The sequence below is a fragment of the Pelobates fuscus genome, chromosome 3, assembly GCF_036172605.1.
Source record: "Pelobates fuscus isolate aPelFus1 chromosome 3, aPelFus1.pri, whole genome shotgun sequence".
Taxonomy (NCBI): domain Eukaryota; kingdom Metazoa; phylum Chordata; class Amphibia; order Anura; family Pelobatidae; genus Pelobates; species Pelobates fuscus.
The window spans coordinates 160417945-160433187 of record NC_086319.1 but is presented as its reverse complement, the minus strand read 5'-3'; the positions used below and the strand labels follow the sequence as shown (position 1 = coordinate 160433187).

At 42.0% G+C, this 15243-nt stretch overlaps 1 protein-coding gene and 1 non-coding gene across 3 annotated transcripts in view; both read right to left on the bottom strand.

Moving 5' to 3' along the window:
* Positions 1-15243, bottom strand: part of TMEM178B (transmembrane protein 178B) — a 381882-nt gene that overhangs the window by 132135 nt on the left and 234504 nt on the right. The gene's annotated exons all lie outside the window — the stretch shown is intronic.
* LOC134603897 (small nucleolar RNA SNORA17) lies at positions 6915-7107 on the bottom strand. The gene has a single exon (XR_010090635.1). It is a non-coding gene; the product is annotated as a small nucleolar RNA SNORA17 (small nucleolar RNA).

Genomic DNA, 15243 nt, shown 5'->3' with positions numbered 1-15243 from the left:
AATATTCCCCTGTATAACAATGTTTGGTATTTAGTGAATATTCCCCTGTATAACAATGTTTGGTATTTAGTGAATATTCCCCTGTATAACAATGTTTGGTATTTAGTGAATATTCCCCTGTATAACAATGTTTGGTATTTAGTGAATATTCCCCTGTATAACAATGTGTGGTATTTAGTGAATATCCCCCTGTACAACAATGTTTGGTATTTAGTGAATATTCCCCTATATAACAATGTTTGGCATTTAGTAAATATTCCCCTGTATAACAATGTTTGGTATTTAGTGAATATTCCCCTATATAACAATGTTTGGTATTTAGTGAATATTCCCCTATATAACAATGTTTGGTATTTAGTGAATATTCCCCTGTATAACAATGTTTGGTATTTAGTGAATATTCCCCTGTATAACAATGTTTGGTATTTAGTGAATATCCCCCTGTACAACAATGTTTGGCATTTAGTGAATATTCCCCTGTATAACAATGTTTGGTATTTAGTGAATATTCCCCTGTATAACAATGTTTGGCATTTAGTGAATATTCCCCTGTATAACAATGTTTGGCATTTAGTGAATATTCCCCTATATAACAATGTTTGGCATTTAGTGAATATTCCCCTGTATAACAATGTTTGGCATTTCATGAATATTCCCCTGTATAACAATGTTTGGTATTTAGTGAATATTCTCCTGTATAACAATGTTTGGCATTTCATGAATATTCCCCTGTATAGCAATGTTTGGCATTTAGTGAATATTCCCCTGTATAACAATGTTTGGTATTTAGTGAATATTCCTCTGTAGAACAATGTTTGGTATTTAGTGAATATTCCCCTGTATAACAATGTTTGGCATTTAGTGAATATTCCCCTGTATAACAATGTTTGGCATTTAGTGAATATTCCCCTATATAACAATGTTTGGCATTTAGTGAATATTCCCCTGTATAACAATGTTTGGTATTTAGTGAATATTCCCCTGTATAACAATGTTTGGTATTTAGTGAATATTCCCCTATATATTCCCCTGTATAACAATGTTTGGTATTTAGTGAATATTCCCCTGTATAACAATGTTTGGCATTTAGTGAATATTCCCCTGTATAACAATGTTTGGCATTTAGTGAATATTCCCCTATATAACAATGTTTGGCATTTAGTGAATATTCCCCTGTATAACAATGTTTGGTATTTAGTGAATATTCCCCTGTATAACAATGTTTGGTATTTAGTGAATATTCCCCTATATATTCCCCTGTATAACAATGTTTGGTATTTAGTGAATATTCCCCTGTATAACAATGTTTGGTATTTAGTGAATATTCCCCTGTATAACAATGTTTTGCATTTAGAGTTTAAAAAAAAATAAAAAAATAATAATAATAAAAATAAAAAAAATGAATGCAGCTTCCGAATGAATCTAAAATGGATGCTGTCCAGGAGGTGGGAGGGTCTGGGAGGGAGGGTCTGCTGCTGATTGGCTGGAATGTGTCTGCTGACTGTGAGGTACAGGGTCAAAGTTTACTCAATGATGACGAATAGGGGGCGGACCGAACATCGCATATGTTCGCCCGTCGTGGCGAACGCGAACAAGCGATGTTCGCCAGGAACTATTCGCCACGAACCATTTGGGACATCACTATTTATTGGCTATTTTGCCAAAGAATATGGAAAAACTGGAATCTCCTGTGGCCATACTTAGAGCTACAAGCAAATGCAGATTTAGTGAATGAATAGCTAGATAGGGCACAATTTCATTTCTGAGACAGGATTTTGCAATTTAGAAAAACAGAGCTTGCAGCTTATGAAAACTAGATGTGTTGATTTTTCATTACAGACAGCTTATCGTTCCCGAATAAGGATGCAAATATTTGTTTAGGCAGCATCACAGCACATATGCAAGTGATGCCTATTGTACAGATATTGATTTTACTAATAAATTAGTCTCTAGAGATGCTATAGTCCCGCTACACCTTTAATACGAATGTCCTTATCTATGCACTGGGTCTTACGCTGGCATTTTCATTCCATTAAATACCAGATCCTATTCTATTTTATTCTATTCTATTTTTTTCTCCTTCATTTTTGGTTCTGGCAGAAGAGATAAGATTTTATTTTCTGAGTCAAGGATTTTACTGTCACTGTTATTACAAAAGTTTAAACATCAGTGAAGGGCGATTCACATCCTAAAGTTCAATCCAGTCATAATTCATAACATTGCGTCCTCAGCCTTGGTGTCTTAAATTGAATCATTTTTGTCATCTTCCTGTCCCAAATTTCTCTGCGTCTTATTTCCTAAATCTCATGTTGCATGTCAGACAAAATAAAAATAAAATCCAGAAAACAGAATAGCCTATTATTTTCCAATGATATTCATACTTTAAACATACATTACTAAGTAACATGTGTAGCCATAAATGTCACCAACATATACTACTTACCTCTGCTTTTTACTTACCGTACTTCAAAAACCAATATATATTCCTATAGGTTTATAGTTCACTTCCATATTAATATATATTGAATCAAATCAGTTTTACCTATAAGTCTACACTGTCTAAAGAGAGGTGTGCTTCTTCCTTGCTAAAACAAGCATTTCTTTTACTTTCCTATACCAAAAATACTATTTTTTTAAAATTCTGGTAGCTTTACATTTTAGAAATAAAAAGTTTCCAGTAGTTCCTCCCATTATATTCTAGAAGAAGAGCAAGGCTTGCAGGAAAAGAAAAAGGTAACAGATTTGACCTTTCAATAGTCAATACACAATAAGTTCTAGAACAGTGATTTTTAAAATTAATATTTAAAACTATTCAAGAGCCAATGACTAACCATTTAGAAAAAGAATGAATACAGTATATAGACAATGAACTAACACTTAATTAACAGAATGCCTCTGAGAAATCATTCATGCATTATATCCCTTCCATAATCTGAAAAAGGCACCCATTTTCGCATGAGAGATGGTCAATTATAGATTGACTACCAAAGATAATCCTCTCCAATGTGTGTGCAGTAACTATCTAGCCAGTTAGAATCACTAATCAGAATTATTATAGAGACTGGCAGCATTCTACATTAGAAGGAGATAATATATATTTCAGTGTTGCACAGGTTAGTTGCCAGTTGGTGAAATTGGCTATCTTACAGGCTTAGTTCAAGGGCATTTTAGACATTCATGGAGCAAAATGATATATTCTAAAAAAGTGATTTTTTTTTTTAGGCCATGTGTGTGTCAGTGTATGTATGTATGTCAGTGAGTCTGTGTGTGTGTGTGTCTGTCAGTGAATGAGTGTATGTCTGTCAGTGAGTGTGTGTTTGTGTCTGTCAGTGAGTGTAAGTATGTCCGTTATCAAGTCTATGTCTGTCTGTCAGTAAGTCTATGTGTGTGTGTCTATCAGTGAGTGAGTGTAGGAAAAGTGTAGGTATGCATGTCAGTGAGTGTGTATGTGTGTGTCTGTTAGTGTGTGTCTGTCAGCGAGTGAGTGTATGTCTGTCAGTGAGTGAGTGTATGTCTGTCTGTCAGTGAGTGTCTGTCAGTGAGTAAGTGTATGTATGTCAGTGAGTGTCTGTGTGTGTGAGTGTGTGTGTCTGTCAGTGAGTGAGTATATGTATGTCAGTAAGTCTGTGTGTGTGTCTGTCTGTGAGTGAGTGTGTCTGTCTGTCTGTCAGTGAGTGAGTGTGTGTCTGTCAGTGAGTGAGTGTGTCTGCCAGTGAGTGTCTGTCAGTGAGTGAGTGATATGAGGGGGTGGCAAAATGGATCTATGCCTTGCACCGGCACTGGTTTCAGCTGCTGACTGACATTGACATTCTGGAGTAAATTATTGACAAATACTTATAAAATCTATTTCTTGATCAAGCAATGGCAACATTGACTGTATGTATTTATTACATAACAATATCTTAATCCAAGGTTTGATATTCTGGATTCACAGTACTTCTAAACTTATTTCTCACTATTGATTAGCGATAGAATTGTTGCATTTGTCCAGTTAGTTGGCTGATTGTCAAGCCTCAAATGCATATAACCGTACACTTCTCTAAGCTGAATCCTTTAGATCATGTTTATATCAAAACCACTCAGCATATAGGCAGTTTATTGTCATCTTTAGATATTAGTCAAAATAGCCAAAATCTGGGTATAAGAAATCTTGTATGCCCATGAACTGTGTCAATAAACGATTAATATTGTCTTTCCTTGTAATTTCACCCTAAGCAATAATTATTTTGTGCCTTGGATATGCACCTCTTCAATGTATTTATTGTTTGTCTAGACAGGGTAGCGCAGACACTGTATCTACTTTTTACATTACGGTTTTATTTTACAGCTGAATGCAGAGAGCTTTATACAAGTGATTTCCAAGAAATAACAAAAAATGTCAGCCAGAGAGTGCAATATCTCAACTCAAACATTGAGCAAAACGAGTCTCTGTGTATTGTCTAAAGGTAATCTTCCAACAAAAATGATTTTAAAAAAAAAATGCAGAGCTTTTTTTTTCTTTGACAAAAAAAAATTGAGACTATAAAAAGGGTCCTTAATAGTGATATTAGGGAAAATAATTATAATATTCAATTGTATCATGAAGATAGAAGGCTAATAAAGGCATTTTCATAATACTTTTTCCTAACTTCTTGTGCCATTTTACCCCAACCCCCTTAGAATGTACGTTCGATGAGCAGGACCATCAGCATCTCCTGATTCTGTATGTCCAAATTGTCTTGTTGTAACGTCTTGTGCAGAGCTGTGAAACATGTTGGTGCTTTTAAATAATAATAAGAAGAAGAAGAAGAACAGTCAAATAAATAGATAATTATTTATTTTTTTAAATATGCATGTGAATATTGTGTATATAATATTGTTAAGTGTTATTGTTAAAATAAATTAAATATTTTCTAGAAAAGCAAATCTGTGTTGTCTTAGTTTATAAAAAAAAAAAAAAATTTAATCATAATGCAATATACATACACTGCTGAAGTCATTGAAAACATACCAGATAGATGTCTATGATTTTAGAGGTCTTAACAAAAGACAAGAGTATAATTAAATGGTTGTCCTGCTGGTATCATGCTGTTATTATGTCTAGGTTTGCCTGTGGTTTAGGGTGAGTCCTATGAAGGTCAGTTGTCTTTCACTGTAAAAACAGAGTTTTTTGCTACACTCAAACAAATGTAATTACATATAGCACATGGTTGAGCTTTATTTTAAGCACCACAATCAATTTCCTAAATGATCATTAGCACATAATAGGTATGCATCTATCTAGCCTGTCAGAGGTCATACATATTTCTGAAAACGTGTTTTTTTTTGTTAAATCATATTTACATACAAAGCGTACTGACCATGGGAAAACTATAAGGAATCTTTCTAAGGTGCTAATTACTTTGTCAGAAACTCTTTTATAGTTGCATAACTAAAAAATATTGTGAAAATGTTAACTTGTGGTGAGCAAACAATATAAAACTCTGCAATGATTTATGAAAAATCAAAGTGGACTTTTGCGCATCACATATTTCAAGTCAGACCATCTTCTTCCTGAATTGTGGAAACATGATTTCTGGGAATTACGGTTACCAAAATGTTCTTTTTCCAATGTCTGATTTGACATATGTAAATGATGTGCAGGGCAAACATTTTTTTTTTAATTTGCATAAGAATTTAGGAATGGGACAAAAAAGCATAGTGATATTGGATGTCCAAGAAAAAAAGGAACCACCTAATGCATTTACTCAGCAGAGCCTAATCAGAAGCACAAAGAAATGTCTCTTGACAAATAAAAATATATTAATTTAGAGAGTTACTATTCTTACCAGATATTCAAGCAATCTGATTACAGTTGACAATTACATTTGTCCTTTTTGAGGCACTATTGGAAATAGTGAGTGTGGTTTTCGCCCTCCTTTATAAAGATCTAGTTATTTTTGAAAGTTAAAGTCAATAGAAGAGTCCCATTTAAAATAAGATTTGCCACTTTGTCAACTGTGTAACAGTGCTACTATTGAATCCTTAAAAACAAGAACTGAAGATTGATCAATAATAATTAAAAAATAAACAGGACAGCATTATTTTTTTTTTCACTGTGGGACTTCATAAAACAACCATACACTGTGTTTGCAATTAATATTTGCTTTTCTTTATAATTTTTCATGTATAGGATGACTCAAAAGTTATTAAATAAATTAACAAATCTGGACTCTACAACTAATATACAGTAAGTGACATTTGGAATACATAAGACAAACGTACTAAATCTAGGGTGTCAATTTTATTTCTAATTTTATTTCTCTCTAATTAACGTGTAAGAAAGCCATTAAGAATTTGCATATATAATTTTATAGACTTGGTGGGTTGGACTTTAGTGTGACACCTCCTCTGCTATACTATACACCAGTGATGGCGAACCTTTTTGAGCCCGAGTGCCCAAACCGCAATACATGCCAAATTCTTTCCTTAAAGTGCCAACACGGCAATTAAACCTGAATATTGAGGTTTACGTTTAGAAAAAACAACTCGGACTGTTGTCCGAACTAATTAACAACTTTTGTTTTAATAGAACACAACAACAGAGAGTTCAATGATACAAATTTTAAATAATGATATAAATAGATAAAATTAAGCATATATTTATTAGTATCTCTAACAAATGCAATACATACACACACAGACTGCTGAATACATACACACAGACTGCTGAATACATACACAGTCTGCTGAATACACACACACACACACACACACAAGACTGCTGAATATAGAGACTGATGAATACACAGACAGACAGTCTGCTGAGCGCACAGACAGACAGTCTGCTGAGCGCACAGACAGACAGTCTGCTGAGCGCACAGACAGACAGTCTGCTGAGCGCACAGACAGACAGTCTGCTGAGCGCACAGACAGACAGTCTGCTGAGCGCACAGACAGACAGTCTGCTGAGCGCACAGACAGACAGTCTGCTGAGCGCACACACAGACAGTCTGCTGAGCGCACACACAGACAGTCTGCTGAGCGCACACACAGACAGTCTGCTGAGCGCACACACAGACAGTCTGCTGAGCGCACACACAGACAGTCTGCTGAGCGCACACACAGACAGTCTGCTGCGTGAGCGCACACGCAGACAGTCTGCTGCGTACACGCAGACACGCAGACTGCTGCGTACACGCAGACACGCAGACTGCTGCGTACACGCAGACACGCAGACTGCTGCGTACACGCAGACACGCAGGCTGCTGCGTACACGCACACACGCAGACTGCTGCGTACACGCACACACGCAGACTGCTGCGTACACGCACACACGCAGACTGCTGCGTACACGCACACACACTGCATTGAGGGGTGTGTGTGTGTGTGAGGGTTGCTGTGTGTGAGGGTTGCTGTGTGTGAGGGGTGCTGTGTGTGAGGGGTGCTGTGTGTGTGAGGGGTGCTGTGTGTGTGAGGGGTGCTGTGTCTGAGAGGGGTGCTGTGTGTGAGAGGGGTGCTGTGTGTGAGAGGGGTGCTGTGTGTGAGAGGGGTGCTGTGTGTGAGAGGGGTGCTGTGTGTGAGAGGGGTGCTGTGTGTGAGAGGGGTGCTGTGTGTGAGAGGGGTGCTGTGTGTGAGAGGGGTGCTGTGCAGTGTGAGAGGGGTGCTGTGCAGTGTGAGAGGGGTGCTGTGCAGTGTGAGAGGGGTGCTGTGCAGTGTGAGAGGGGTGCTGTGCTGTGTGGGGAGGTAGGGGTGCTGGGCGGGGGTAAGGGTGCTGTGTGTGTGGGGGTAGAGGTGCTGTGTGTGTGGGGGTAGAGGTGCTGGGTGTGGGGGAGGGGTGGGGTGTGTGGGGGGGTAGGGGTACTGTTTTTGTGGGGGGTAGGGGTACTGTGTGTGGGGGGGGTTAGGGGTACTGCTGGGGAGGTAGGGGTGCTGTGTGTGGGGGGGTTAGGGGTACTGCTGGGGGGTAGGGGTGCTGTGTGTGTGGGGGTGGGGTAGGGGTACTGCTGGGGGGTAGGGGTGCTGTGTGTGTGGGGGGTAGGAGTACTGCTGGGGGGTAGGGGTACTGCTGGGGGGCCGGGGTGCTGTGTGTGTGGGGGGGTAGGGGTACTGCTGGGGGGCAGGGGTGCTGTGTGTGTGGGGGGGTAGGAGTACTGCTTGGGGGTAGGGGTGCTGTGTGTGGGGGGGTAGGGGTGCTGTGTGTGGGGGGGTAGGGGTGCTGTGTGTGGGGGGTAGGGGTTCTGCTGGGGGTAGGGGTGCTGTGTGTGGGGGGTAGGGGTTCTGCTGGGGGGTAGGGGTGCTGTGTTTGTGTGGGGTAGGAGTTCTGCTGGGGGGTAGGGGTGCTGTGTTTGTGTGGGGTAGGGGTTCTGCTGGGGGGTAGGGGTGCGGTGTGTGTGGGGTAGGGGTTCTGCTGGGGGTAGGGGTGCTGTGTTTGTGTGGGGTAGGGGTTCTGCTGGGGGGTAGGGGTGCTGTGTGTGTGTGGGGGGTAGGGGTACTGCTGGGGGTAGGGGTGCTGTGTGTGGGGGGTAGGGGTTCTGCTGGGGGGTAGGGGTGCTGTGTGTGGGGGGTAGCGGTTCTGCTGGGGGGTAGGGGTGCTGTGTGTGGGGGTAGGGGTTCTGCTGGGGGGGTAGGGGTTCTGCTGGGGGGTAGGGGTGCTGTGTTTGTGTGGGGTAGGGGTTCTGCTGGGGGGTAGGGGTGCTGTGTGTGGGGGTAGGGGTTCTGCTGGGGGGTAGGGGTGCTGTGTGTGGGGGTAGGGGTTCTGCTGGGGGGGTAGGGGTTCTGCTGGGGGGTAGGGGTGCTGTGTTTGTGTGGGGTGGGGGTTCTGCTGGGGGGTAGGAGTGCTGTGTTTGTGTGGGGTAGGGGTTCTGCTGGGGGGTAGGGGTTCTGCTGGGGGGTAGGGGTTCTGCTGGGGGGTAGGGGTTCTGCTGGGGGGTAGGGGTGCTGTGTGTGTGTGTGTGTGGGGTAGGGGTTCTGCTGGGGGGTAGGGGTGCTGTGTTTGTGGGGGGTAGGGGTTCTGCTGGGGGGTAGGGGTGCGGTGTGTGTGGGGTAGGGGTTCTGCTGGGGGGTAGGGGTGGGGGGTAAACGTTTGAAAAAAAAAAAGTACATTAAATTATCTTCTCCCCCCCCTTCTTACCTTTAATGAAGGAGGGGGGGGAGTCATCCCTGGTGGTCCGGTGGTGGTAAGTAGTGCTTCCGGGTCGGGAGGCAGGGGAGGGATCTTTGAAGCAGTTCCCCTGTCCTCCCGCGCGATGCTGTGTGGAGCGTTGCCATGGTAACGCGCGGCAACGCTCCATACAGCTTGCTCGCGGGAGGACAGGGGAACTGCTTCAAAGATCCCTCCCCTGCCTCCCGACCCGGAAGCAGAGTAGGCGCCTGCCATTTCGGGCAGGCAGGTGCCTACTCTGCAGTGATGGCAAACCTATGGCCGCATGCCCACAGAAAGGGCCCGGCGTGCCACCTGTGGCACGCGTGCCACAGGTTCGCCATCACTGCTATACACACTATGCTCAAATCTAATTTTATGAATCGTTGCCTCACTATTTTCCCATGGCAGCTACAATAAACATAGTTTATATGGTCAGTGTGTGCCCAGCTTCCTGTTTTCACTAATCCTTTTACAATTTGGGTGGTATCTCTCAGCAGGACTAGACTCTTGATAGTATCCACTAGCATAAAAATTGGGATGAATGGTGTGAGAGTTTTACAGAGAACAAAACAGAGTGGTAGTATCTTTACCTTGCCTAGTACCTTGTTATAGCGTCCACTACCAGCAAATTTGGAAAAACAAAAGTAGGCACAATAACGTATGCTTTATTGGCATACCAGAAACCATAAAACTAGCTGTTCTAATCCCCAAATTAGTCACGGCTGCCTATTTTTTTTTTGTCAATCTTTCTTTTATTAGAGGCATATAATATGGGGTACAGAAGAGAAATTGGAGGAAACGTTTGAGTGATTTACAGTATAGGGTTGATACATCAATTCGCAAAATTAGATTACATTTCCAGAAGTGCAATGCCTCATTTTTATATTTTTGTTGCTAAACTTTAGGTGAGAATACAAGCTATGGACCATAAGATCCGGTTGGTAACTTACTAAGTTATGATAGACAGACATCTAGTGACACATGAGTATATAGCAAGCTAACAGTTTAAGGAAACACAAGAGTCAAGAAACGAGAAAAGCGTTAGGCAAGTGCATCAGGCTAAATAAGATTAAATGGGAACTGGTGGTCTGAGCACATGTCTAATGAGTGCCGTAGAGGATTATAAAGCATAAACGTACAATATAAAATAAACAACGTAGACATGCTTTAAGCGATTAAATCGGCAGGTTGAACATTCAAGAATATTGCAAGCTAGGTAACTATCCGGGTATTCATCAGGAGGTAAAACTTACTGTAAGGAGGTAGTTACGCTAAGTGTGCATACAGTGGTGGCTGTGTTTAGGTCTAAATATATATGGCTGTGTGAGTTCACTAAGAGCATACATTTACACTGTACTGAGCATACGACTTTCCTATCTTGAACATGAACTGGCTGACCAGGCGAAGGGGGTAGTCACATTAAGGGACGCTTCACATTTTTACAACTTATTCCAGCTGAAAACAATAAACGTGGTATAGACAGTAAGATCAGTACATGCTAGCTGACAACTATTTCAAGATGTGTACACGGAATCTATAAACCACAGTGTCGCTATAGAGTGAGCGCAAACTATTGTCGACTGCATTTCCCTAGGTCGTTGTACATTCTAAGCTAACATGGCAGCTAGGAAGGCCCAGTAGTTCTTTAAAATAGTTATACGGTTAAACTAAGGATTGTTACATGTCCTATCTCAACATTTTAAACGTCCAACATAAAACAAAGTTTAAACGGAAAGGTCTGACATCAATGAAGTATGCATATTAGCAGTGGCAATCAGAGCATCACCAGTCCTATTGTGTTTCTAAGCTGGTAGTCGGGCAACGGGTATGCTTAAGTCCTCACTCGATGTCGTTGGCGTTCAGCCGACACCTGTGCTCTGGATCTCCTTGAAGCAGTTGTGGGGCGTTAGACGGCAGGGGCTGAGATCAGTGGCCCTCCGGTCCCGGGTTCTTGGGGTGCAGTCAGTACCCATTGAGGGTCCTCTGGTCGGCAATTTGATGCGATGGCTTCCTGGGCGTGATGGGAGTCGTTGAGGTGGGTCACCAAGCCTGTATATGGCTGCTCTTGGAGTGGAGGATGTACTGTATGTAGCATCTCTCGACGTGTGGTCGGTGCTGAGTGATCGTGAGGAAGGGAGGGCTTTTCCCCAGCCCCAGGCCTCTTGTGGGGTCGGCGTCTTCTTGCCACAGACTCGGGCGTCTATGTGAGCCGGGTCTTTCCCCTGGTGGGCGCCGTGGGTGGCCCTGGTGTTTCGCCGCCGGCGGCGGGCGGGCTTCCGACGTGGTGGCTGAAGCTGTGGAGGATGTCTCCGTGGGACCTCCGGCCCAGGTGGGTATTTAGTGGGTACAGTGGGTGTTGAGGGGCAAGCTTTACCCGGGGTCAGCCCACTCCTTCCCCTTCTCCTCACCTCCTTCATCTCCTCTCCATTTGGGGACCCGGTTAGGAGTCGTTCCAGTCGGGCCCAGAAGTTCTGGAATAACCGGTCCAGGTTGGTCGGCTGTGGCAGCGTGAATGTAGGCTGGGATACAGCCTCCGCCATCTTGCTGGGTCCAGCCCGTCCAGGGCCCCAGTCTGGGCAGTCAGCTGCAATCAGTGTCTCTTTACTCGCTGTGTTGGTGGGGACCGGGATAACCCCCTCCGGTCCATAGGGGGGGGGGAACTGGAGCCGGAACTGAGCTTGTCTATGCTTTGCGACGACGGGAGAGCGGCCGCCTCCCCCGTGTCCGCCTCGTGAGTAGGCCGTAACGGCTGGATATTCGGGACTTTGGCGTACAGCCTCGGGAGAGGTGTCATTCTGCCGGTCTCGGTGCCCTGAGTCGATTAGTGGCCAATGTGGGTCGGGTCGCAGGTTCCGTATAGCGAATTTTAGGTCGCTTTGTGCGTGGCCGCTGGAGCTACAGCAGCACACGTCTGCTCCCTTCTGCAGTCAGGCCCCGCCCCCACGGCTGCCTATTACCCATCATATCCCTTATGCTATTGACAAACCTCTGCACATGGACTGAGCACATTGAGTAGGGCAAGAACACAGACAGTAATCGTGACTGACCCAGACCAGTGATCATCAGATTATTCAACTTCCAGGACAAGTTGATGTACCGGGACAAATTTCATTTCCCAAGACTATTATGCTACCATTAATAACTAACTCAAAGAATGAATTTTTATTTTTTGAAAAGCCAACAGAGAAAAAAGTTCATGCTGCTCGTTCCGGCTTTTGACTCACGCACCAGGATCGCACATGGCTACTTGACTCCTAACAGGCTGCTGAAGACAAGCTCTGGTAACTGGATTATACTTGGAACATTTGCACTGCCAGGGATGAAGCCTGATATTATTTGCATACAGTTGATTACTGTTTTTTTTTTTTTTTGTAATGTTTGTTTTATTATTTTATTTTCATTTTCCGTTTCGCTATTATAGATGAGGCAATGAACCAGGCAAAGTGCCAATACAATTGGTTAAGGGTTTATCTAATTACAGTTCAATCCCAATGATCATAGAATCTTCTGGAAAGCCACACCATGACAAGAAAAGTATTAACACCCTTTTTAAGGAATATTTTCAGAAGCTCTACTCTGCAGATTCTTAGAATGACCATCGTGGCAAAAGTGAAATTGAAAAAATTAACTAGTGATCAAAGGAGGATTCTACGTTCTCTGATAACCTTGGATGAAATTAGTTCAATTATATCTAGTATGCCATCAGAATAAGTACCTGGCCCTGATGGCTTCGGTTCTGAGTTTTCAAAGTTTTAAAGATGCATCTCATACAGCCTCTTATCACTCTGTTTCATTAAATTCACCTACATGACCAGCCTTCAATTAATATGAGGCCAGCACAATCCAGATACTAAAACATGATAAAGACCCTAATATTTGGATTCTTATAAACCAATCACATAAATTAACCATAATATTAACCTTTTTACAAATCAACGTATTGCAAATAAATTACAATTAATTTTACCATCCATGTTCCACAATTACTAATTGGCTTTTGTTCGTAATAGACAATCATGCACTGGAATGGGTCTCAGGTAGGAATTTTTATACCACCTCCTTATTAAATCACAATCTGTTCCCTGGCACAGCACTCTCCCAACTTTTACAGGTCACATTTACTGACAATCACTCAAACCAACCGTCTTCTACACTCTACCATACAAACTTGGAAATCTAACAGACTCAAACGAAAACTCAACTCGCAATACTCCCTGCTAATACCTTTTTTAGGCAACATATACTTCCAGAATGGGAACTTGTCCTTGATGAAGGCACACAAAGGACTTACATTTTTTTTTTGAAAACACAACAAATTGGTTACTATTCAGAAACTGACAACTCCACTAGAAAACATTTTAGCTGCTGGGAGAATGTTCTATATTATGTTATAAAACCAAACAAGAAAGAGAATGCACACCAGAATTCACAATCAACCAGGTTTAATAAACCAATACTTGGTTGAAATACAAAATAGCAATAATATATAAAGTGATACAAAAACAGGCACAGGCAAATACTAGTTTACCAAAATTCTCACAAGTCTAACAGGGCAGAAACAGGAATCAAAATAACCCCCCAACGTTTCGGCACCTCCAGGTTGCCTTTATCAAGGGCGTTTATATCCAAACTCACCACAAGTCCCCCACAAGTATTAGGACTGGGAAAGTTTAGTATCCAGTGGCCCGGGACTTCTCTGAAAAACAACACACAGTATCTCAGTTGAGATACATGATTTTGGAAACAGTGAAACCCCTGGCGATGGGTGGATCTAGGGAAGTGCTTTTGAAACAGCGTGAATTATACTGGATGCATGAGTTGCAGACCTTATATCCTAAGGGTCTTAATGAAGAGTGGGACCTCTCCCCATTTTTGTGATTCTTCTGAAATAACTGTGGACATCCACCTTGCTTTTGTGTAGTTTTATATCATGATTGATTGTTTTTATTTTTCACTTGTTTATTTAGATTTCCATGTGTAGCTCACTGGATGATCATGTTGTTGGGGGTATGGATCCTGTAGAACATTTGGAAACATTTGAAGATTGACCATGAGACGTCTGTGGACCTGGTGCTAGCACAATGTCATATTCCCTTAAGAAATATTGGATAATTGAATAGGAAATGGATATTATTATACTGTATTTGTGTGATATTTGATGTGAAGTCTGATGGATCTAGATGGCATATCTTTGTTATAGCTATTAGGATTTTGCAACTATTGTATATATTTAGTTACTGTTATACTAACTAAATGGTTGGTTTAGTATTGTTTGGAGGGGTTAATAATAATCCATGAGGACTAATCTTATAAGAGTGCATTTGCTCTCATTATATTATTTATGACATAGTGGATATAGTTTGGATGCTGGGCATATGTATTTAATATGCTCTTGTTTTATTGCTGTGTAATGATATATCACATTGATTTAATGGATTATTATCCTTGCATTTCCTTTTCTCATGAAATTGTGTGAATGATCAGCATCCAGCTTGCATTCACATTGGAGATAATTAATAAACACTTGATACACTTATAATGTGTATGTGTATATTCTTTTGGTGTGTTTCTGATTAACCCTACATGTATATCACCACTATTCCTCTTTTTTCTTGACTTCATACATTTCATGTAGATAAGGGGGTTTGCTTGAACTATCCCTTTCATTTTCCTTACGTTAGTTTGAATGAGTGCTTGCCCTTTTCCTTGTATGTTAGCACTATTAGCCAACAAGCAAGATGGCGATATTTGCGCCTTTATTGCGCATGCGCACAATGGTCACGTGCCGATACAAACTACCGAGGTTGCGCGGGTTATATCAGGATATGGTCTTTTCCGATAACAAATATGGCTACTCTGGCATTCACATTGCGCACGCGCGTGGTTGCTGGCTTGTTCTATCGAGTTTGACACCCTCGATTACTGATTACTGCTAGATGCCAATTGGGGACTTATGGGTATGCAATACAATATGTTTATATTATCACTCTGAGTTATGTTGATAACAAGATTTAAGGAGGATTTTATATGTATGAAACCGAAGGGGGAGGTGACGATGTCACTTCCGGTTTCAGCTTTTCTTATCATACTGATGGCCATCAGATGTGTATGTGTTATTTAAGGGGACTTGTGGTGAGTTT